This window comes from Prionailurus bengalensis, chromosome X (assembly GCF_016509475.1).
Source record: "Prionailurus bengalensis isolate Pbe53 chromosome X, Fcat_Pben_1.1_paternal_pri, whole genome shotgun sequence".
Lineage (NCBI taxonomy): Eukaryota > Metazoa > Chordata > Mammalia > Carnivora > Felidae > Prionailurus > Prionailurus bengalensis.
Genome location: NC_057361.1, coordinates 82,644,754 through 82,669,678, shown reverse-complemented (window position 1 = coordinate 82,669,678; position 24,925 = coordinate 82,644,754).

The window sequence follows — 24,925 nt, the reverse complement described above, 5'->3', positions numbered from 1 at the left end:
TCAGTATTTAAAAATCTCCTAACAAAGCCCAGGGACAGATGCCTTCAATATTGAATTCTATCAAACATTTAAAGAATTACCAATTCTTCTCAAACTTTTCTAAAAAGTAGAAAAGGAGGAAACGTTTCTTAACTCATTCTATGAGGTTATTACCTGGATACCAATGCCAGACAGACACCACAAGAAAAATGCAGACCAAGATCTCTTAGAATTATAGATGCAAAAACTCTCAGCAAAATACTGACAAACTGAATCCAACAGTATATTAAGAAGACTATACATCAAGACAAAGTGGGATTTGTGCAAGAATAGTTCAACATTAGAAAATCAATCAAGGTAGTACACCATAGTAACAGAATGAAAAACATCCTTGCATCCTTAGAATGAACCCTACTTGGTCATAGTGTATAAGTTTTTATATGTTGCTGAATTCCATTTGCTAATATGTTGTTAAGGATTTTTGCATCTCTACTCATGGAGGATATATAGAGGTTTTTCTTCTTCCATATTTCTTCCTTTCTTCCACCTTCCTTCCTTCCAACATCTTTCCTCCTTCCCTTCCCTTCCCTTCCTTTCCTTTTTCCTTTTCCTTTCCTTTTCCCTTTTCTTTCTTTCTTTCTTTCTTTCTTTCTTTCTTTCTTTCTTTCTCTTTCTTTCTTCTTTCTTTCTTTCTTTCTTTCTTTCTTTCTTTCTTTCTTTCTTTTCTTTGTCTGATTTGGGTATTAAGGTATTCATAATGAATTGAGAAGTATTCCCTTCTTTATTTTCTGGGTGGAGATTTTGTAGAATTGATGTTACTTGTCCCCTTAACATCAGATTCTCCAGTAGTATAATATGGGCTTAGATTTGGGGGAAAGTTGTTAAATTATAACCTCAATTCTTTTAATCGGTGATTATTCAAATCATCTATTTTATATTGGGTGAGTAATAGTAGATTGTGTTTTTCAAGGAATTTGTCACCTTTCTCTAAGTAGTCAGACCGATGTGTGTAGAGTTGCCCATAGCATAGTATTCTTTGATTATCCGTTTTATATCTGCAGGTTCTGAAGTGACATTCTCTTTTATCCATGATTTTAGTAATTTGTGTCTTTTTTCTTTTTTAGTGGTTTTGCTGGAAATTTGGCAATTTTATTGATCTTTTCAAAGAATCAGGTGCTTTTTTCATTCATTTCCTCCATTATATTTCTTTTTTAAATTTCTTCAACTTCTACTCTTTATTATTGTCTACCTTATTTTGATTTTGGTTTATTTTGTTATTCCTTTTCTAAATTCTTGAAGTAGAAGCTTGGCTTATTGATTTGAGAGATTTTGTTTGTTTGTTTGTTTTCTAATGTATGCATTTGATGCTATAAATTCACTGTCAGTGCTGCTGAATCCCACAATTTTTTTATATTTTTTAATTTATTTATTTTTTTCATTTACACCCAAGTTAGCATATAGTGCAACAATGATTGCAGGTACAGATTCCTTAATGCCCATTACCCATTTAGCCCATGTTCCCTCCCACAACGCTCCAGCAACTCTCTGTTCTCCATATTTAAGAGTCTCTTATGTTTTGTCCCCCTTCCTGTTTTTATACTATTTTTGCTTCCCTTCCCCTATATTCATCTGTTTTGTATCTTAAAGTCCTTATATGAGTGAAGTCATGTGATATTTGTCTTTCTCTGACTGACTAATTGCGCTTAGCATAATACCATCTAGTTCCATCCACGTAGTTGAAAATGGCAAGCTGAATCCCACAAATTTTGATATTGAACTTTAATTTTCATTCAGTTTAAATTTTTTTAGATTTCCTTTTACATTTCTACTTTGACCCATTGGTTATTTATTTATGTATTTATTTACAGGAGAAAATCTAATTTAATAGGCATATGTGTGAAGGATCCATAGTCATGTAAATTCCAAAGACAGCCAAGCAAAATGAGGTAGATATGTCACTCTGAACTAAAGAGAAGAGATTCAAGGACTGAGATTTCAAAGAAAAGGAATGCACTTCACAGGGTGATACCAGGTGCACATATTTGGTAATTAGGTGTTTGCCGTACCATACAGATGGGTCATTCAATAAAATTTATTTCTGTTAATAACCCTTATTCTGGTGGAGTCTATCGGGTTATCCATGTATAATATTATGTCATCTGCAAAAAGTGAAAGCTTGAATTCATCTTTGCAAATTTTGATGCCTTTGATTTCCTTTTCTTGTCTGATTGCTGATGCTAGAACTTCCAACACTATGTTAAACAACAGCGGTGAAAGTGGACATCCCTGTCATGTTCCTGATCTCAGAGAGAAAACTCTCAGTTTTTCCCCATTGAAGATATTAGTTGTGGCTTTTCATAAATGGCTTTGATGACGTTTAAGTATGTTCCTTCTATCTTGACTTTCTTGAGGGTTTTTATTAAAAAAGGATGCTGAATTTTGTCAAATGCTTTTTCTGCATCGATTGACAGGATCATATGGTTCTTTTCTTTTCTTTTATCAATGTGATGTATCACATTGATTGTTTTGTGAACGTTGAACCAGCCCTGCATCCCAGGAATGAATCCCACTTGATCATGGTGAATAATTCTTTTTATATGCTGTTGAATTTGATTTGCTAGTATCTTATTGAGAATTTTTGCATCCATATTCAGCAGGGATATTGGCCTGTAGTTCTCTTTTTTTACTGGGTCTCTGTCTGGTTTGGGAATCAAAGGAATGCTGGCCTCACAGAATGAGTCTGGAAGTTTTCCTTCCCTTTCTATTTTTTGGAACAGCTTGAGAAGGATAGGTATTATCTCTTCTTTAAATGTCTGGTAGAATTCCCCAGGGAAGCCATCTGGTCCTGGACTCTTATTTGTTGGGAGATTTTTGATAACTGATTCAATTTCTTCACCATATGGTATGGGCCTATTCAAGTTTTCTATTACTTCCTCTTTGAGTTATGGAAGTGTGTGGGTGCTTAGGAATTTGTCCATTTCTTCCAGGTTGTCCAGTCTATTGGCATATAATTTTCCATAGTATTCCCTGATTATTGCTTATATTTCTATGGGATTGGTTGTAATAATTCCATTTTCATTCACCATTTTATCTATTTGGGTCCTCTCCCTTTTCTTTTTGAGAAGCCTGGCTACAGGTGTATCAATTTTGTTGGTTTTTTCAAAAAACCAACTCTTGGTTTCGTTGATCTGCTCTACAGTTTTTGTAGATTCTATATTGTTTATTTCTGCTCTTATCTTTAATATTTCTCTTCTTCTGCTGGTTTTGGGGTGTTTTTGCTGTTCTGCTTCTATTTCCTTTAGGTGTGCTGTTAGATTTTGTATTTGGGATTTTTCTTGTTTCTTGAGATAGGCCTGGATTGCAATGCATTTACCACTCAGGAGTGCCTTTCCTGTATTCCAAGGCATTTGGATTATTGCCTTTTCATTTTCATTTGTTTCCATATATTTTTAAATTTATTCTCTAATTGCCTGGTTGACCCATTCATCCTTTAGTAGGGTGTTCTGTAACCTCCATGCTTTTATAGGTTTTCCAGACATTTTTCTGTGGTTTATTTCAAGTTTCATAGCATTGTGGTCTGAAAGTATGCATAGTGTGATCTTAATTCCTTTATACTTATTAAGGGCTATTTTGTGACTCCACCAAAAGTCTGCTAGAACTGATACATAAATTAAGCAAAGTTGCAGGATACAAAATTAATGTACAGAAATCAGTTTCATTCTTATACACTAATAATGAAGCAACAGAAAGACAAATAAAGAAACTGATCCCATTCACAATTGCACCAAGAAGCATAAAATACCTAGGAATAAATCTAACTGAAGATGTAAAAGATCTGTATGCTGAAAACTATAGAACGTTTATGAAAGAAATTGAAGAAGATATAAAGAAATGGAAAAACATTCCGTGCTCATGGATTGGAAGAATAAATATTGTTAAAATGCCAATACTACCCAAAGCAATCTACACATTCAATGCAATACCAATCAAAATTGCACCAGTATTCTACTTGAAGCTAGAACAAGCAATCCTAAAATTTGTAGGGATCCACAAAGGACACCGTATAGCCAAAGTAATATTGAAGAAGAAGACCAAAGCGGGAGGCATCACAATCCCAGACTTTAGCCTCTACTACAAAGTGGTAATCATCAAGACAGCATGTATTGGCACCAAAACAGACACATAGACCAATGGAATAGAATAGAAACCCCAGAACTAGACCCACAAATGTATGGCCAACTCATCTTTGACAAAGCAGGAAAGAACATCCAATGGAAAAAAGACAGCCTCTTTAACAAATGGTGCTGAAGAACTGGACAGCAACATGCAGAAGAATGAAACTAGACCACTTTCTCACACCATTCACAAAAATAAACTCAAAATGGATAAAGAACCTGAATGTGAGACAGGAAACCATCAAAACCCTAGAGGAAAAAGCAGGAAAAAACCTTTCTGACCTCAGCCTCAGCAATTTCTTACTCGACACATCTCCGAAGGCAAGGGAATGAAAAGCAAAAATGAACTATTGGGACCTCATGAAGATAAAAAGCTTCTGCACTACAAAGGAAAAAAACAAAACTAAAAGGCAAGCGATGGAATGGGAAAAGATATTTGCAAATGACATATCGGACAAAAGGCTAGTATCCAAAATCTATAAAGAACTCGCCAAACTCCACAGGTGAAAAACAAATAATCTAGTGAAGAAATGGGCAGAAGACATGAATAGACACTTCTCTAAAGAAGACATCCGGATGGCCAACAGGCATATGAAAAGATGCTCAACGTCACTCCTCATCAGGGAAATACAAATCAAAACCACACTCAGAAAGCACCTCACGCCAGTCAGAGTGGCTAAACTGAACAAATCAGGAGACTATAGATGCTGGCAAGGATGTGGAGAAATGGGAACCCTCTTGCACTGTTGGTGCGAATGCAAACTGGTGCAGCCACTCTGGAAAACAGTGTGGAGGTTCCTCAGAAAATTAAAAATAGACCTACCCTATGACCCAGCAATAGCACTGTTAGAAATTTACCCAAGGGATACAGGAGTGCTGATGCATAGGGGCACTTGTACCCCAATGTGTATAGCAGCACTTGCAACAATAGCCAAATTATGGAAAGAGCCTAAATGTCCATCAACTGATGAATGGATAAAGAAGTTGTGGTTTATATACACAATGGAATACTACTTGGCAATGAGAAAGAATGAAATATGGCCTTTTGTAGCAATGTAGATGGAACTGGAGAGTGTTATGCTAATGAAATAAGTCATACAGAGAAAGACAGATACCATAGGTTTTCACTCTTGCGTGTATCCTGAGAAACTTAACAGAAGACCATGGAGGAGGGAAAGGAAAAAAAAGTTAGAGAGGGACGGAGCCAAATGATAAGAGACTCTTAAAAACTGCGAATAAACTGAGGGTTGATGTGGGATGAGAGGGAGGGGAAAGTGGGTGATGGGCATTGAGGAGGGCACCTGTTGGGATGAGCTCTGGGTGTTGTATGGAAACCAATTTGACAATAAATTTCATTAAAAAAATAACCCTTATTCTGGTAAAGACCCCCAATTTAGATTTTTCTGTGTGGTTAAGGGAGGGACAAAACTTTAGCTTGAGTCTGCAGGTTCTCAAGCACCTTTAGCTTTAATTATCCACATGCCAAAGTGGCATATTCTGTGACAGACGGGGGGAAGGCCTGACCTGAATCCCTTCAGTTCCCCCACCAATACTTTCTTGGGAGTTTCACATATTAAATTTTGAGCAGGAGAATTGTTTCATCTTGTTGATCCAGTCTCTTATTCCTAGCAATAGGTCAGGTAGTCAAACTCATTTCAGGAGGCAGTAATCCCTTCTCAACGTTACACCTGTGTTTTAAGTAATTGGGTATTAAATGAAAAGCATTTCCATGGAAACTAAAGAAAAACAATGATTAATGTTTACATCAGTTATTAAGCCATTTCCTGAGTTCTGAGGGTGGCCAGTTGGTTAGACTTCTAGATTTCAGACTTGAAGCATCTTTAGATACGGAGAGGGCAGGTAGTGGCAATCTTGTAGATCTTCCTCGTTTGTAGTTCAAATGTCTCCGGTGATCTTTTGAGTGGCCCATACAGCAATAGGCACAAAGATTGTTTTTGATGAGATATCATGGGTATTTCTTTACATAGTATCATTTATATTTAGTGTGCAGCACTTCAGGAAAACAGAAGTTTTAGTTCTTAAATGATTCCAAATCAAAAAGGTGAGAGGAAAATAAAAATGTTAGTTTGGGGAGTTGTAGCCAGGCATTGGAGGATACTAGAAAGAATCAGGACCTAGTCCAGTTTACAGTAAATAGTACTAAAATCTAATATCTACAAAGATGTGTTATTGAAACATATTTTCTCTATATAATCACCTCATTTTTACCAAAGATAGCCATATGAACAATAATTTGTTTTCAAAATAAATATAGACTTATTTTGACCCATCAGTATTTTAAAGTGTGTTGTTTAGTTTTCAAAAGCCACTAACCCCATCTCTAACTCTGCAGATGACCATGAACAAAAGATATGTAGTCTCTCCACCAATCTCTTAACACCAGAGAGTTGGCTTTGCCCCTGGCATATCTACAGCAGTAGTTCTAGGGCAAGTGAGAGCAGAGGGGCCTATCTGGGAAGGAGACTTAGAGATGGTAATGTGAGGAAGGGTTGGTACTGGGGTTGGTACTGGAGCTGTACCAGCTAGGCCTCTCTCACTCAGCCTTCTGATTCCCTCCCCTCGGCTTCTTGGAGACTTGATCACCTGTGATATTGAAATGGTACCAAATCCTAGAAGCAGGATTGCTGTCTCTGGGCGGACTCCTGAAAAGAACATGTTCAAGGTGAGAATTCAGGCCCAGTGCTGGGATTGATGGCGAAGGTGGGAGAGATTAGGTAGAAGAGGCAGATTGGTCTCAGGTAACACCTGTTGGGGTCCTCTCTCTAACACTTTCCTCATCATAGCTTTTTCCTTCAAACCTGAGCAACAAGAAACCCTACCAGCTGTATGGCCTATCCAACACTATGCAGAATGCCTCCAGCATCAAGGACTTGAACCTCTCTAACAGTGAGGTAAGGTGTGGTACCCATATCCTTCTTTGAAAGGAAGGTGAGTGCACAGGGGGTAGCAGCGAGAGTCAGGGAAGTGGATTTGTTGGAAAAGAAAGGGTCGGGGGTGCAGGGTCATCCTGGCCATCTTTCTCTGATCCATGTGTTTCCTCTCCATAATTACTCCCCTGAAGTCTATAGGGCAGTTGGACAAGGGCAAAAGGCTGCAGTCAGAAGAGATGAGTCCTGAGAAACTTAACAGAAGACAATGGGGGAGGGGAAGGAAAAAAAGTTAGAGAAAGTGGGAGCCAAACCATAAGAGACTCTTGAAAACTGAGAACAATCTGAAGGTTGATGGGGGCTGGGGGGAGGGAAAGGTGAGTGACGGGTATTGAGGAGGGCACCTGTTAGGATGAGCACTGGGTGTTGTATGGAAACCAATTTGACAATAAATTTCATATTTAAAAAAAAGAAGAAGAAGAGATGAATGGATACAGAAGCTCCCTGTGCACCACCTTTCTTGATAAATCAACCAACATAAGGTCAGTTGTACCCTCTATCACCCTGTGGAACTCTGAACTATGCCTGATGATGCTTGCTTGGAGGAGGCAGCAGCCCTGTTCCTCTGGGAGGAACAGAGGCCCTATGTTCTTCTCTCTGTGTCCCCCACCTGTGCTTAGAGGTCTCTATTCCCTTCTCTGACCTGCTCACCTGTTTGGTCTGAGGTCTGTTTGCTGGATATCTGCACCCAGTCTTCTCTAGCATGCCCTCCCTAAAGTGTGATCCATGAGTCAGGACTCCCCTTCCTCACTAGGACCAGAGTGACCCCTTTGAGCCACATGCTGTGACCTGAACTGGCAAGTGTCCTCCAGCCCAGGGCCTCATGCTGAGGCAGCCATTCTTGCCTCCCTGCTGAAGCAGGGATTCTTTCTCTTGTTCTGAGAGGTACCCTCCTTTCCTTGAACCAAATGTACCGCGCACGCCCCCCCCCCCCTTCATCAAATCCAGGAAGATACAGTGGCTTTCCTGCCCACGCTGGGGCCGAGGTCCTGAGGAGATGCCATCATGACATCCATTCCTCTGACCCAATGCCAGGAACTGGGCTCTCCTTGAGAGAAACCAGGGTTCCCTGACTCAGGGGGCCAAAAGTGGGAGACTTCCAGGGAGCAGAGGGATTCCTGAGGCAGGAATGGAAGGCAGAGGGCAGAAGTGTTTGAGGAGACAGAAGGACAGGCCTCTCAGATGCACTGCCCCTTCCCCATCCCCCACACATGTCACATCATCCTGACTGGTCCTTCAGAGGAATCCTGGGTAGTCCAACATGGTTATAATCCCACAAGCAAAGAACCAACTGAGACAAGCACAGATGCACTGGGGCCATCAGGAGGGAAGACAGTGATCATAAGAGGGGACAACAGACCCTCAGCCCCATGCTGAGCTGGAGCTTGACCCTCTGCTCCTTCTGGGGAAGGTCTCCTTCCCCTGTAGCTGCCTTGTTCCCCATACCCGGCTCCAGCTGAGCTCACACAGGTGACAAAGTTTCCACCAGCATCCAATGGGCCCCCAGACTAACACTTGCCTATTTTCTATTCCTGCCTCAAGTGCCAGGGGTCAGCCAGTGCAGATGAAGGAAAGGGCTGCATCTACGGGGCCACTTCCCCCTTCTCACTTCCTCCCTGGCCCCACCACCATGTTAAAACTTGTTTATTTTCCCTTTGCTTTGTTTTCTCTTCCTCCTTTGTCTCTATTCCCCTATGTCTCTCTCACCTCTCCCCTCTTACCTTCACTCTCTCTTCTGTGTTCATCCCCCTCCCTCTCTCTCCTTGCCTCCTGGGTCTTGCCTCACTCACTCCCCTGTCCCAGCATTCTGAGCCATCCCTGGGGGTGTTGTGGTCCTGCAGAATGTTGGGCCCCTCATGAGGTAGTATGGCCCTAGGCTCCCACCCCACTCGCTCTTCTGTCTGGAGTCTTCAGTGGGAATCTGGAGGAAGAAAGGGAGGCAGGGAGGAGAAGGCAGCCCTATATGTGGGACCCAAATGTTGCTTCTGGTGACACTGGAGATGGGAGTAAGGATGGTCTAGGTGGAAGGTACCCACAGGGGAAGAGAGGGAGAAGGGGGATGGGACAGAGGAATGGAATGAGAGAGAAGCAGGGAGAGAGTATGTGCTTTTCCTCTAGGTCAGTCCACAAAGGAGGTGCCAAAGGTTTTGCAAGCCTGGGACACTGCAGTGTATGTGGGACATGTGTCAGGTGTAAGTTTCTTTGCTCCCATGATGAAGGACACCAGCAAAGTTTCACTGACTTTTCTGTTGTATCCGGATTTCTGCAGCTCCATCCTGAAATTGTTTCCCAAGTTATTATGCCTAGTAGGTGTATTCCTTAATCATTGACTCCTTTACTGGCACTGATGCCACCCTAAATCTGCCCTGAGGCCATTTAGGTCTTGCAGAAGTTACAATTTCATTACCCTCCTCATGGAGGTTCAGATCCATGTGGAAACCCAGCAAGGGCTCCATATCTCCTTCAACCACGTTCTCCACAGGCATCAGGGACCCCAAGACAGTGATCCCAAATTTAGTCTTGCCCAAGTAATTTCCAAGTCCGTTTCACATCTGACCTCTGACCCTCACCCTCTCCTGGGCCCATTCTTTCCCTGATTGTCCAGCATCAGCTCCTGGTATGCACCACTCACTTCCTCTTCCTTTCCAAAAGTTGGCCAGGAGTCACCTTAATCAACCAGCATTGGTATTGCAGACCACAAGAGGTTACCAACCTGCAAGATGAGGAGGGAAGATCAAGCAAGGTTTGGGGTGGAGTGTGAGGAAGGGGTATCAGCCATGGTCGTGAAGGCTGTTGTGATTTCAGGGAAGCTTCTTTGGATCCAATGCACTGAAGAGTCTGGTCCTGCAATTCCTGCAGCACTAAGTACTCCTGGGAGCCTGAGAAGGGGGAGGACTAGGATGGTTGAGGCCACCCAAGCTCAGAACTGCTGACTGGGTCCTGAAATCTAATTTGAGGTCCAGACCCCACAGATACACTGTCCTCATTGCTTCCCCACAGGTACTATTTGATCTATGACTCTGAAGACCGCCAAGGTCTCCTCTGTGCTTACCACTACAAGGCCTGCTTCTCCCTGGCCATTCCCTTCAACCCTGAAGACCCCGCCCCATGAGTAGAAAAGCTCAGACTCTGATCCTGGGTTGTGTGACTCCCCAGTGGACGAAGGGCAGCTCCTCAAAACATGCACAGTGGCCAGACCACCACCTCCGGTTCTTCTTTCTCTCCCTAGAAGGAGCTTGTGTGAGTACCTCAAGGAAAACAGGAATATGAAGAATGTCAAGGACCCCTGTGCATGTGTGATGGGAAAGATTGGGCAGGGAAAGGGGATGTGAGGGTGTAATCACAGGACCCCACAGGGGTATGGCAACCCCTGACCTTCACTTTCTTCTCCTCCCCCCATAGATCTGTGTGTTCAGCTGCTGAAGCATACAAAATGTGGCATAGTGTGGTCCCTGTGTATGCTTCCCAAAACTCACTATGACCTCAGCTCCTTCGTGATGGACATATGGTTCCAGATGGTGAGCATCTGCTTCCTCCCAAGGCAGCCCCCAGAAAGCCACAGGTGGGTAGGAAGTTTAGGTGACTTAGCACGTGGGCTCTTCCCTTTTAGGAGATGATGCTCTGCTTCTCTGTCAACAGGGTGTTCAAGGAAGGGGAGTGTGTGTAGAACCTCCTCCTTTGCTGCCCCTCTGCTCCTTCCCTGCTGGTTGGACTCCCTCTCAGAACTTTCCCAGCTTCCCTGAGGCCTTCACTTCTATTCCTATTCCTACTGTGTTATCTTATCTCCACTCTGCCTTCAAACCATCCTGGTCTGAACCAGGTCTATGCCTGTCTGCCCCACAGAGCTTGGGCATTAGGGACACAGTCTGTGGAATTTGGCAGCTCTCACCTTAGATCCTTACTCTGTGACCTTGGGCTCTGAACCTGTAAGTTTCCTCATTTGCTAAGATAGCTCATGATATCAATCTCTTGGGAAACTGTGGAAAATGCATAAAATTCATTTTTGAAATGGTTGTTTCACTGACCCCAGCACATAGTAGGGCCCCTGTCACTGGGAATAGATTACCTTTCCCATTCAGAACACCCTGATTCCAAGAGAACAATTGTCCCCCTCAGCATGAATATCCAGTCAGACCCTAACTGAAGAATGTTGTGTGAGCATGTGAAGCATATGTGACTCTAAGGGAATATTGCCTGTTGTTTTCTGTTGAAGTGGAAAGAATATCTCAGGTTTCTGTTCATGCCTTTATATGGACCTTCACTGCGAGCAATTCCAGATGAGTGTTTATTTTGGGTGGAACACCTAGCCCAACCTGTGTTCAAGGGTGTGGGAATGTAGCAGTGCAGTCCTTGGGATTTTCTCAATATTGTGGAAAGAAAATAGGTAGACTCAAAGTGCATACCCTAGTGGTTAAGGGCATGAATTCTGGAATCGAAGCATCGGTTATCTTCCTGACCCCAACACTCACTAGGGGTATTACCTTGGTTAAGTCAAATGACCTCTCTGTGATTCAGTGTCTTCTTCTGAAAATGAAGATTAGACTGTCTACTCCTTGGGCTGTTGTACAAAGCAAACATTGGTATAAAGTTGTTCTTGGCTTGGATATAAACCTCTAAATGTAGTGAAGCTGGCAGACAATCTCCAAGGGTTGACTCTGTGGGAGGGCTTGTGTTACCAGCCAAGGAATTGGGGTGGGGGGGCAGACACAGTAGGTGTATGGAAGGAATATGACTGCTGAATGGCAGTGGGAACAAGTTATTGTTGGGGTTGTGGGGTTGTCCTTCTGCCAGTTGTATGAGAGCCCATTTTTTTTCCTACAGTCTGTGCATCATGAATGACCAGCTGTTTTGGGAGGGCACCAACCCGAAAGAAACTCAGAGTGCATTCTCCCTCCCATTGCCCAGAATTTCCTGCAACTCCATTCCCACTGTCTCCCAGGATGCACAGGAAATGGTGCAGCTTTCTCCACCCAGCCTGGGATGACACTCAAGTGGTCTCAGAAGTGAGTGCTGGCTACTAAGTATTTATCCAAGGGATACAGGTGGGCTGTTTCAAAGGGACACATGTGCCCCAATGTTTATAGCAGCACTATCAACAATAGCCAAAGTATGGAAAGAGCCTAAAAGCCCATCAACTGATGAATGGATAAAGAAATTATGGTTTATATACACAATGGAATACTACTTGGCAATGAGAAAGAATGAAATATAGCGTTTTGCAGCAACGTGGATGGAACTGGAGAGTGTGATGCTAAGTGAAATAAGCCATACAGAGAAAGACAGATACCATATGTTTTCACTCTTATGTAGATCCTGATAAACTTAACTGAAGACCATGGGGGAGGGAAAGGAAAAGAAAAAAGGTTAGAGAGTGAGGGAGCCAAACCATAAGAGACTCTTAAAAACTGAGAACAACTGAGGGTTGATGGGGGGTTGCAGGGAGGGGAAGGTGGGTGAGGATTATTGAGGAGGGCACCTGTTGGGATGAGCACTGGGTGTTGTATGGAAACCAATTTGACAATAAATTTCACATTAAAAAATAAAAATAAAAATAAAAAATAAAAATAAACAAAATAAAGTCATTTCTAGAGAAGCTAGACAGAGCATGTTAAAAACAAAAAGAAGATGTGGTATATATATACAATGGAGTATTACTCGGCAATCAGAAAGAATGAAATCTTGCCATTTGCAACTACATGGATAGAACTAGAGTGTATTATGCTAAGTGAAGTTAGTCAGTCAGAGAAAGACAAAAAGCATATGACTTCACTCATATGAGGATTTTAAGAGACAAAACAGATGAATGTAAGGGAAGGGAAACAAAAATAATATATTCAGGGAGGGGGACAAAACAGAAGAGACTCATAAATATGAGAACAAACTGAGGGTTGCTGGAGGGGTTGTGGGAGGGGGGATAGGCTAAATGGGTAAGGGGCACTAAGGAATCTACTCCTGAAATCATTGTTGCACTATATGCTAACTAATTTGGATGTAAATTTAAAAATATATAATTAAAAATTAAAAAAGAAGTGAGTTCTGGGTGTTCATGGGGACAGCAGATACCTGGGAGGAGCAGAAAAGTGAATAGAAGGAACTTGAGGGTAATTGTTTTAAATCTATTTTTGTTTCCTACAAAATTTCACATGTGAAAAACTCCCTAATATTTTTTTGTTTATTTATTTATTTATTTATTTATTTATTTATTTTTTATATATGAAATTTATTGTCAAATTGGTTTCCCTACAACACCCAGTGCTCATCCCAAAAGGTGCCCTCCTCAATACCCATCACCCACCCTCCCCTCCCTCCCACCCCACATCAACCCTCAGTTTGTTCTCAGTTTTTAACAGTCTCTTATGCTTTGGCTCTCTCCCACTCTAACCTCTTTTTTTTTTCCTTCCCCTCCCCCATGGGTTCCTGTTAAGTATCTCAGGATCCACATAAGAGTGAAACCATATGGTATCTGTCTTTCTCTGTATGGCTTATTTCACTTAGCATCACACTCTCCAGTTCCATCCACGTTGCTACAAAAGGCCATATTTCATTTTTTCTCATTGCCACGTAGTACTCCATTGTGTATATAAACCACAATTTCTTTATCCATTCATCAGTTGATGGACATTTAGGCTCTTTCCATAATTTGGCTATTGTTGAGAGTGCTGCTATGAACATTGGGGTACAAGTGCCCCTATGCATCAGCACTCCTGTATCCCTTGGATAAATTCCTAGCAGTGCTATTGCTGGGTCATAGGGTAGGTCTATTTTTAATTTTCTGAGGAACCTCCACACTGCTTTCCAGAGCGGCTGCACCAATTTGCATTCCCACCAACAGTGCAAGAGGGTTCCCGTTTCTCCACATCCTCTCCAGCATCTATAGTCTCCTGATTTGTTCATTTTGGCCACTCTGACTGGCGTGAGGTGATACCTGAGTGTGGTTTTGATTTGTATTTCCCTGATAAGGAGTGACGCTGAACATCTTTTCATGTGCCTGTTGGCCATCCGGATGTCTTCTTTAGAGAAGTGTCTATTCATGTTTTCTGCCCATTTCTTCACTGGGTTATTTGTTTTTCGGGTGTGGAGTTTGGTGAGCTCTTTATAGATTTTGGATACTAGCCCTTTGTCCGATATGTCATTTGCGAATATCTTTTCCCATTCCGTTGGTTGCCTTTTAGTTTTGTTGGTTGTTTCCTTTGCTGTGCAGAAGCTTTTTATCTTCATAAGGTCCCAGTAATTCACTTTTGCTTTTAATTCCCTTGCCTTTGGGGATGTGTCGAGTAAGAGATTGCTACGGCTGAGGTCAGAGAGGTCTTTTCCTGCTTTCTCCTCTAAGGTTTTGATGGTTTCCTGTCTCACATTCAGGTCCTTTATCCATTTTGAGTTTATTTTTGTGAATGGTGTGAGAAAGTGGTCTAGTTTCAACCTTCTGCATGTTGCTGTCCAGTTCTCCCAGCACCATTTGTTAAAGAGGCTGTCTTTTTTCCATTGGATGTTCTTTCCTGCTTTGTCAAAGATGAGTTGGCCATACGTTTGTGGGTCTAGTTCTGGGGTTTCTATTCTATTCCATTGGTCTATGTGTCTGTTTTGGTGCCAATACCATGCTGTCTTGATGATGACAGCTTTGTAGTAGAGGCTAAAGTCTGGGATTGTGATGCCTCCTGCTTTGGTCTTCTTCTTCAAAATTCCTTTGGCTATTCAGGGCCTTTTGTGGTTCCATATGAATTTTAGGAATGCTTGTTCTAGTTTCGAGAAGAATGCTGGTGCAATTTTGATTGGGATTGCATTGAATGTGTAGATAGCTTTGGGTAGTATTGACATTTTGACAATATTTTTCTTCCAATCCATGAGCAGGGAATGTCTTTCCATTTCTTTAAATCTTCTTCAATTACCTTCATAAGCTTTCTATAGTTTTCAGCATACAGATCCTTTACATCTTTGGTTAGATTTATTCCTAGGTATTTTTTTGCTTCTAGTGCAATTGTGAATGGGATCAGTTTCTTTATTTGTCTTTCTGTTGCTTCATTGTTAGTGTATAAGAATGCAACTGATTTCTGTACATTGATTTTGTATCCTGCAACTTTGCTGAATTCCTGTATCAGTTCTAGCAGACTTTTGGTGGAGTCTATCGGATTTTCCATGTATAATATCATGTCATCTGCAAAAAGCGAAAGCTTGACTTCATCTTTGCCAATTTGGATGCCTTTGATTTCCTTTTGTTGTCTGATTGCTGATGCTAGAACTTCCAGCACTATGTTAAACAACAGCGGTGAGAGTGGGCATCCCTGTCGTGTTCCTGATCTCAGGGAAAAAGCTCTCAGTTTTTCCTCATTGAGGATGATGTTAGCTGTGGGCTTTTCATAAATGGCTTTTATGATCTTTAAGTATGTTCCTTCTATCCCGACTTTCTCAAGGGTTTTTATTAAGAAAGGGTGCTGGATTTTGTCAAAGGCCTTTTCTGCATCGATTGACAGGATCATATGGTTCTTCTCTTTTTTTTGTTAATGTGATGTATCACGTTGATTGATTTGCGAATGTTGAACCAGCCCTGCATCCCAGGAATGAATCCCACTTGATCATGGTGAATAATTCTTTTTATGTGCCGTTGAATTCGATTTGCTAGTATCTTATTGAGAATTTTTGCATCCATATTCATCAGGGATATTGGCCTGTAGTTCTCTTTTTTTACTGGGTCTCTGTCTGGTTTAGGAATCAAAGTAATACTGGCTTCATAGAATGAGTCTGGAAGTTTTCCTTCCCTTTCTATTTCTTGGAATAGCTTGAGAAGGATAGGTATTATCTCTGCTTTAAAAGTCTGGTAGAACTCCCCTGGGAAGCCATCTGGTCCTGGACTCTTATTTGTTGGGAGATTTTTGATAACCGATTCAATTTCTTCGCTGGTTATGGGTCTGTTCAAGCTTTCTATTTCCTCCTGATTGAGTTTTGGAAGAGTGTGGGTGTTTAGGAATTTGTCCATTTCTTCCAGGTTGTCCATTTGTTGGCATATACTTTTTCATAGTATTCCCTGATAATTGTTTGCATCTCTGAGGGATTGGTTGTAATAATTCCATTTTCATTCATGATTTTATCTATTTGGGTCATCTCCCTTTTCTTTTTGAGAAGCCTGGCTAGAGGTTTGTCAATTTTGTTTATTTTTTCAAAAAACCAACTCTTGGTTTCGTTGATCTGCTCTACAGTTTTTTTAGATTCTATATTGTTTATTTCTGCTCTGATCTTTATTATTTCTCTTCTTCTGCTGGGTTTAGGCTGCCTTTGCTGTTCTGCTTCTATTTCCTTTAGGTGTGCTGTTAGATTTTGTATTTGGGATTTTTCTTGTTTCTTGAGATAGGCCTGGATTGCAATGTATTTTCCTCTCAGGACTGCCTTCGCTGCGTCCCAAAGCATTTGGATTGTTGTATTTTCATTTTCGTTTGTTTCCATATATTTTTTAATTTCTTCTCTAATTGCCTGGTTGACCCACTCATTCGTTAGTAGGGTGTTCTTTAACCTCCATGCTTTTGGAGGTTTTCCAGACTTTTTCCTGTGGTTGATTTCAAGCTTCATAGCATTGTGGTCTGAAAGTATGCATGGTATAATTTCAATTCTTGTAAACTTATGAAGGGCTGTTTTGTGACCCAGTATATGATCTATCTTGGAGAATGTTCCATGTGCACTCGAGAAGAAAGTATATTCTGTTGCTTTGGGATGCAGAGTTCTAAATATATCTGTCAAGTCCATCTGATCCAATGTCTCATTCAGGGCCCTTGTTTCTTTATTGACTGTGTGTCTAGATGATCTATCCATTTCTGTAAGTGGGGTGTTAAAGTCCCCTGCAATTACCACATTCTTATCAATAAGGTTGCTTATGTTTATGAGTAATTGTTTTATATATTTGGGGGCTCCGGTATTCGGCGCATAGACATTTATAATTGTTAGCTCTTCCTGATGGATAGACCCTGTAACTATTATATAATGTCCTTCTTCATCTCTTGTTACAGCCTTTAATTTAAAGTCTAGTTTGTCTGATATAAGTATGGCTACTCCAGCTTTCTTTTGGCTTCCAGTCGCATGATAAATAGTTCTCCATCCCCTCACTCTCAATCTAAAGGTGTCCTCAGGTCTAAAATGAGTCTCTTGTAGACAGCAAATAGATGGGTCTTGTTTTTTTATCCATTCTGATACCCTATGTCTTTTGGTTGGCGCATTTAATCCATTTACATTCAGTGTTATTATAGAAAGATACGGGTTTAGAGTCATTGTGATGTCTGTATGTTTTATGCTTATAGTGATGTCTCTGGGACTTTGTCTCACAGGGTCCCCCTTAGGATCTCTTGTAGGGCTGGTTTAGTGGTGACAAATTCCTTCAGTTTTTGTTTGTTTGGGAAGACCTTTATCTCTCCTTCTATTCTAAATGACAGACTTGCTGGATAAAGGATTCTCGGCTGCATATTTTTTCTGTCTAGCACCCTGAAAATCTCGTGCCAATTCTTTCTGGCCTGCCAAGTTTCAAAAGAGAGATCAGTCACGAGTCTTATAGGTCTCCCTTTATATGTGAGGGCACGTTTACCCCTTGCTGCTTTCAGAATTTTCTCTTTATCCTTGTATTTTGCCAGTTTCACTATGATATGTCGTGCAGAAGATCGATTCAAGTTACGTCTGAAGGGAGTTCTCTGTGCCTCTTGGATTTCAATGCCTTCTTCCTTCCCCAGTTCAGGGAAGTTCTCAGCTATGATTTCTTCAAGTACCCCTTCAGCACCTTTCCCTCTCTCTTCCTCCTCTGGGATACCAATTATGCGTATATTATTTCTTTTTAGTGTATCACTTAGTTCTCTAATTTTCCCCTCATACTCCTGGATTTTTTTATCTCTTTCTCTCAGCTTCCTCTTTTTCCATAACTTTATCTTCTAGTTCACCTATTCTCTCCTCTGCCTCTTCAAGCCGAGCTGTGGTGGTTTCCATTTTATTGTGCATTTCGTTTAAAGCGTTTTTCAGCTCCTCGTGACTGTTCCTTAGTCCCTTGATCTCTGTAGCAAGAGATTCTCTGCTGTCCTGTATACTGTTTTCAAGCCCAGCGATTAATTTTATGACTATTATTCTAAATTCACTTTCTGTTATATTATTTAAATCCTTTTTGATCAGTTCATTAGCTGTTGTTATTTCCTGGAGATTCTTCTGAGGGGAATTCTTCCGCTTGGTCATTTTGGATAGTCCCTGGCGTGGTGAGGACCTGCAGGGCACTTCCCCTGTGCTGTGGTGTATAACTGGAGTTGGTGGGCGGAGCCGCAGTCAGACCTGATGTCTGCCCCCAGCCCACCGCTGGGGCCATAGTCAGACTGGTGTGTGCCTTCTCTTCCCCTCTCCTAGGGGCGGGATTCACTGTGGGGTGGCGTGGCCTGTCTGGGCTACTTGCACACTGCCAGGCTTGTGATGCTGGGGATCTGGCGTATTAGCTGGGGTGGGTAGGCAAGGTGCACAGGGGCAGGAGGGGCAGGCTTAGATCGCTTCTCCTTAGGTGATCCACTTCAGGAGGGGCCCTGTGGCAGCGGGAGGGAGTCAGATCCGGTGCCGCAGGTTTGGCTCCGCAGAAGCACAGTGTTGGGTGTTTGTGTGGAGCAAGCAAGTTCCCTGGCAGGAACTGGTTCTCTTTGGGATTTTGGCTGGGGGATGGGCGGGGGAGATGGCGCTGGCGAGCGCCTTTGTTCCCCACCAAACTCAGCTCTGTCGTCAAGGGGCTCAGCAGCTCTCCCTCCCTTTGTCCTCTAGCCTTCCCGCTTTCCGAGCAGAGCTGTTAACTTTGACCTCCCAGATGCTAAGTCCCGCTTGCTGTTGGAATACAGTCCGTCAGGCCCCTCCGCTTTTGCAAGCCAGACTCAGGGGCTCTGCGTGGCCGGCGAGCCGCCCCTCCGCCCTGGCTCCCTCCCGCCAGTCCGTGGAGCGCGCACCGCCTCGCCGCCCTTCCTACCCTCTTCCGTGGGCCTCTCGTCTGCGCTTGGCTCCGGCGACTCCATTCTGCTAATCCTCTGGCGGTTTTCTGGGTTATTTAGGCAGGTGTAGGTGGAATCCAAGTGATCAACAGGATGCGCAGTAAGCCCAGCGTCCTCCTATGCTGCCATCTTCCCTCCTTTTCCCCTCCCTAGTTTTATACATATACATATATATATATATATTAAAACTTAGTTTTCATACTGTACATACTATTTTGAAACTTCTTTTGTTAGTTTATTGTTTTTTATTATTTATTTATTATTAGTACCATCTCAGTATAGATTAAAATATACTTTTTTCTTCTGTACATTAAACAATTTAATCCCAATAGGCCATAAGCTATTATTAATAGACATTTACCTTTTTGATACTTCACCAGTATTATATGCAGTGCCACCTGCTCATTCTGGTACATACAATTTGGTAAACTTGGAGGACCATTTCTGTAGCATAGATTTAGAAGTGACATTATGTGGTCAAAGTGTCTCCATTTTAATCCTAAGGGAGGTCATATGTTCTCTCCCACAAAAGGTGCTTTCAGTACAATAACTAGACCGTACCAGAACTACAAAACTCTTTCGTCATCAAAAAGTGATGTCTGAGAATTCAGAGATAAAAGAAAATACATCTTTAGGTTTTCAGGAAAGCTAAGTGGACAAGAGTCAGGTGTCCTGGGGATGAAATTTGGGGTTCCTGGCTCTGCTAATAGCCTAATTCTTTCTCTTCACTTTTTCCAGGCCAAGGGCAAGATCCCAGAGGAAGCCTTCACTCAGTGACCTAGAATCTTGAAAACAAAGCCTTGTAAAGGAGCCCTTATATCTTCTCATTTTCATTCTTATATTTGTTATATCATTCCTCCAACCTGGGGTCACATCTATGACTATGTTTGGGCTTGGCAGACCATGAAGCCAAAGTTTACCATGTAGACTTGCTAGTTGCTCTGTATTTTCCCCACTCATGGTCCTTGTTTATTTGCATGTTAAAGAGTGATATTGCATGTTATATGTTGTGTGTCCGAGATTGCTCACCCCTGCCCCAAACATGAACCAATGACCAACAGATCTTATCTCACCTACTCATTTCTAGCAGTTTCTAGCATTTATTTATATCAGGCCTCCACAGTGCTTGAAAATTATAGAGTAAGTACTCCATTTTTTGACTGCCCTAAAATCCAAGCTTTCGGGATGCTTGGGTGGCTCAGTCAGTTAATCGGCCGACTTCAGCTCAGTTCATCATCTCGTGGCTTGTGGGTTCAAGGCCCGCATCAGGATCTGTGATGACAGCTTGGAGCCTGGAGTCTGCTTCAGATTCTGTGTCTCCTCTCTCTCTGAACTTCCCCCACTCACACTGTATCTCTTTCAAAAAATAAGTAAACACTAAAAAAATAATAATAAATAAAGTCCAAGTTTTGGTCCCTGTATCCTGACTACCTTTCCTCCACCAATTCACAGTAACTCACAAGCTGAGACACTTCTTATATTAATTTCTATAAACAAAGTTAACATCTTTTTCAAGTAAAGTGCCATATTTGTTGCAGTATTTATGGATTTCTTAATCATTTAACAGGTTTAAAATCATGCTAACATTTTTGTTAAGTTATTTTTAATGTGTCACTGGCAGTTTTTGGGTGTTGTGTAATTAATCGTATTTTTCCCACAAGCCCTATGTTATTTTTAAATTTTTGATTTTGAAATACTTATTGATTTATCAAAAAGTCAAAAAAAAATTGCAGAGAGATCACATATACATTTCATTCACCTACTGTAAGTGATAACATCTTACATTGCTACAGTACAATATCAAAACCCAGAAATGGACATTGGTACAGTCCACAAAGATTACTGAGATTTCACCAGTTTTACATGCACTTGTTTGTGTGTTAGAGTGTTTGTGTATAATATATGTGTATAATTTCATGCACTTTTACCAGCTAGATAGGTTTTGTAACTATCTCCACAAACAAAATACAAAGCTGTGTCATCACAAGATTCTCTCATGCTACCCTTCATAGCCAGATCCACTTTCTCCTTGGCCACACATCCCTAACCTCTGTCGAATACTCTTGCAATTTCAAATTTTTCATATAAATGGAATCATATAGTACATAACCTTTTGAAATGGATTTCTTTCACTCAGCATAATTCCCCTGAGAGCCATCCAAGTTGTTAAGTGTATTGATAATCTGTTCCTTTTTATTGCTAGAGTATCCCATGGTATGGATTTACCACTGTTTGTTTAACTATTCACCTGTTGAAAGACCTCTGGGCTGTTTCCACTTTTTAACTATTATAAATAAAATATTTATGTACAGGTTTTTGTGTGAACACAAATTTTAATTTCTCTGGGTAAATTTCCTAGACAGCAATTGCTGTATTATCCAGTAATTACATGATTAGTTTGGGAAGAAAAAAACCTGCCAAATTGTTTTCCAGAGTGCCTGTACCATTTTGCATTCTCACTAGCAATACCTTAGTGACTCAGTTTATCCATACACTTGTCTGCATTTGGTGTTGTCACTATTTTTTAGCCATTCTGATAAGTGTATTTAATATTTTATTGTGTATTTCCATGATGATTAAAGATGTTAAATACCTTTTCATATGCTTATTTTCCATCATTAAAATCTATGCTCTTGTGTTTTGCCCATTGTCTTAATGGGATTAAGAGGCCAGAAGGTGGTTTCTGAGCCCTGCCTCAGGATAATAGGAAGAATAAGAAAATGTAATTCTCCTTGAGACTTTTCTTGGATTTGTAACAAACAAAGTGTCACAGACTTTGAGTCTGGAGTTCTCTCTTGTCCAGCAAGAGAGTGAATACAGAATTGAATATGAGAGAGGATAATGTCTGGGAGGAGACAAGAGCCCCGAGTAAGGGTCCTTGCTCCACATTTATTAGGATTAGAAGGCTTACAAACATGATGGACATACAAAAAGAGACAATGAAACAGTGATCATTAACTCAAGTGTGTGAGAGAAAGAAGGGGATTTCAAAGATATGCGGTGTTAGGGGTTTGGGTCAATATAAAACAAAAACCTGGTGCCAAGCAGATCATTGTTTATGGAAGGCACAAAATTGCCTAGGGGTTAAGACAGATAGAGCATGCTACCTCAAGGTCAAGAAAGCACCTTTTTTTTTTTTTTTTTTTTTTTTTTTTTTTTTTGCTAATCAGCTCCAGGCAATTTCACCCTGCTGTATTTGTCTATCACTCTGTTTACCTGTTTACCTATTCTGGATGCTTTCATCCTATGGAAGCAGCTTTTTTGCTCTACACTTTTGTTCTTTGCTGGGGGCACTTTCGACCTGATTACCTATTCTCGGAATTTTCATCCTAAGCCTTGTTAACCCATTGGTACAAGCTCCGAGAATTCCTAAACTTATCCCAACAACAAAAGGTGGGAGAATATCTGGGTCTATCTTGGGGTATCTGGATAGAACAGGAAAAAAGGGAAGCTGTGGGGTGGGAAAAAACAGTGGAAGGAGATATGGGGAGGAGGAATGCCTTATACATGATTCAGGATCCAATATCTCTGCCTCCTCTATAGGATGCAAAACATTATACTTGTAAACCTGTGGTTTTCAACCCTGGATATACATTAATATCCCATTCAATGCCCAGACTCAACAAATTTCATCAGAATTTCTAAGGGTAGATCCAGTCATCAGTATTTTTAAGGTTCCCTAGTTGATTCTAATGAGCTGTCAAAATCAAAAACCTTATCTAATGGTATATTAGTTTGATAAGATTGTCATAACAAGATTCCACAGACTGAGTGGCTTAAACAACAGAAATTTCTTTCTCACTGTTCTGGAAACTAGAAAGCCCAAATCTGAGTATCTGTAGCACTAGTTTCTTCTGAAACCTCTCAGATGGTCACCACTCTCTTGTTCCTTCTTCACATACTCATCTTTCTGTGCATACATAGCCATGGTATCTCTCTGTATATCCTAAACTCCTCTCATAGGAACACCAATCAGATTGCATTAGGGCCTACCCTAATGGCCTCATTTTATCTTAATCTCCTCTTTAAAGGCCCTATCTTCAAATCCAATCATGTTCTGAGGTACAAAATGTTAGAGCTTCAACAGGAATTTGAATGAGACACAATTCAGTCTGCAACAGATGGTGTACGAAATACTTTGGTCTGAGAAATTCAGCTGCCTTTTAGCTGCCTTCCTATAACTACCACATAACAATTTTGCAATCACCTTGTTTGGCAGAAGTTGGTATTGGGGCCACACGTAGCTGCAAAGGAAGAAACAAATGAGGCACTTTGCTGTGAACACTATTGTCCTCCCCAAAATTTGGATTCTATAATTTAAAAGAATAATCAGTATAAAATATATACTACACTTTTATGCCCAAGGCAGATAGAAGCACTCCCTCAATTATTGTGTCCATTCTACCTAATTTTCCAACCACAATTTTCTTGGGTTCAAACAAAATTGCTGTTTGAGAGACACCTATGCTCACTCTCCCATCCTCCCAAATCCCCTGTCCCAGACTGCCTGGCTCACCACAACTTAGCATACATATGTTTAATCAATGTCATTCATCTACTCATTCATTCATTAAACAAATATTTATTGGCTGCTAATGATATGAGAGACACTGTGATAAGTACTAGAGATTAAAGCAGAGAACCTGACAGACATGGTCCTGGTTCCCATTGAACTTACATTTTAGAGGGTTTGATACACTCAGGGGAAAAAAGTGTTATTAAGAAAATAATATGGGGAAATATTATAGAGAGCCACTAGGGTGGGAAGGGCAGGAAAAATTTTTCTGAAGAAATGATTTAATCTGATACTCAAATAGCAAGAAGCAGTCAGCTTTGGAAAGATACTTGAACTGAGGGAACAGCAGAGGGAGCAGCAAGAAGAAAGGTCCTAAAGTATGAACAAGGTTGACACATTTAAGAAAAAGCTTGGATGCCAGTGTGCATTAGGAAAACAGTGTTAGGAAATGAGGTCAGAGTGGTAGGAGGGGCCAGATCACAGAAGGCTTTATGGGCCATGGTAAGCAGTCTGGGTTTTGTTGTTATTAAGATGGAGCCACTAAGAAAGGAATGAATATTATTAAAATTTACTTTATTAAAGCTGACTCTAAATGTTCTTTGTAGAACAGACTGAAATAGTAGGAGCAAGGAGCTGAGATAGGAGACTACTACAAACACAAGAATGAGAAGTTACTGTGGCATGGACCAGGGTCTTAGCAATGGAAAGGGTGAGAAGGAGTTTGAAATGAGATGTATTCCAGAAGTATTGAACTTTCTGGTGAAATCCATGCTTGTGGTGAAGGGCATATAGAGGAATCAAGTGTGTCTCTTGGAATGTTGATTTTTGCACCTGGGTTAGAGTGGTTTTTTTAGATGAAGAATTGAGTGGAAGGTCAGGTTTAGTGCAATGCCGGGAAATTGTTCTGTTTTGGTCATGTTGTTTGTGGAGCCTATGAAAAATCTGAGTGGGGTCATGTTGTTGGATATATAAGTCTGGAGCTTCTGAGAATATTCTTGGCTATGGAAAAAACAAAACAGCTGTACAATTTAACAAAATAATTCAATCAAAATATTTGATTCCACATATCAGCAGGACTCAGCTCTAGATTTTGGAAGGAATACAAAGACATTTTAAAAATCAACCTACTGAGCTATAACTTATGTTCAATATAGTGCACCCATTGTAGGTGTATAATTTAATAAATTTGGATAAATTCATTTACATATATAACCACTACAGTGGACATATCGAACATCGATACGTAGGCTTCTAAGATCCTTGTCACTTTCTTCATGAAGTTCATCATGTTGTTAGAAAGAAATGCAATACCTAAGTTAGACAAAAATA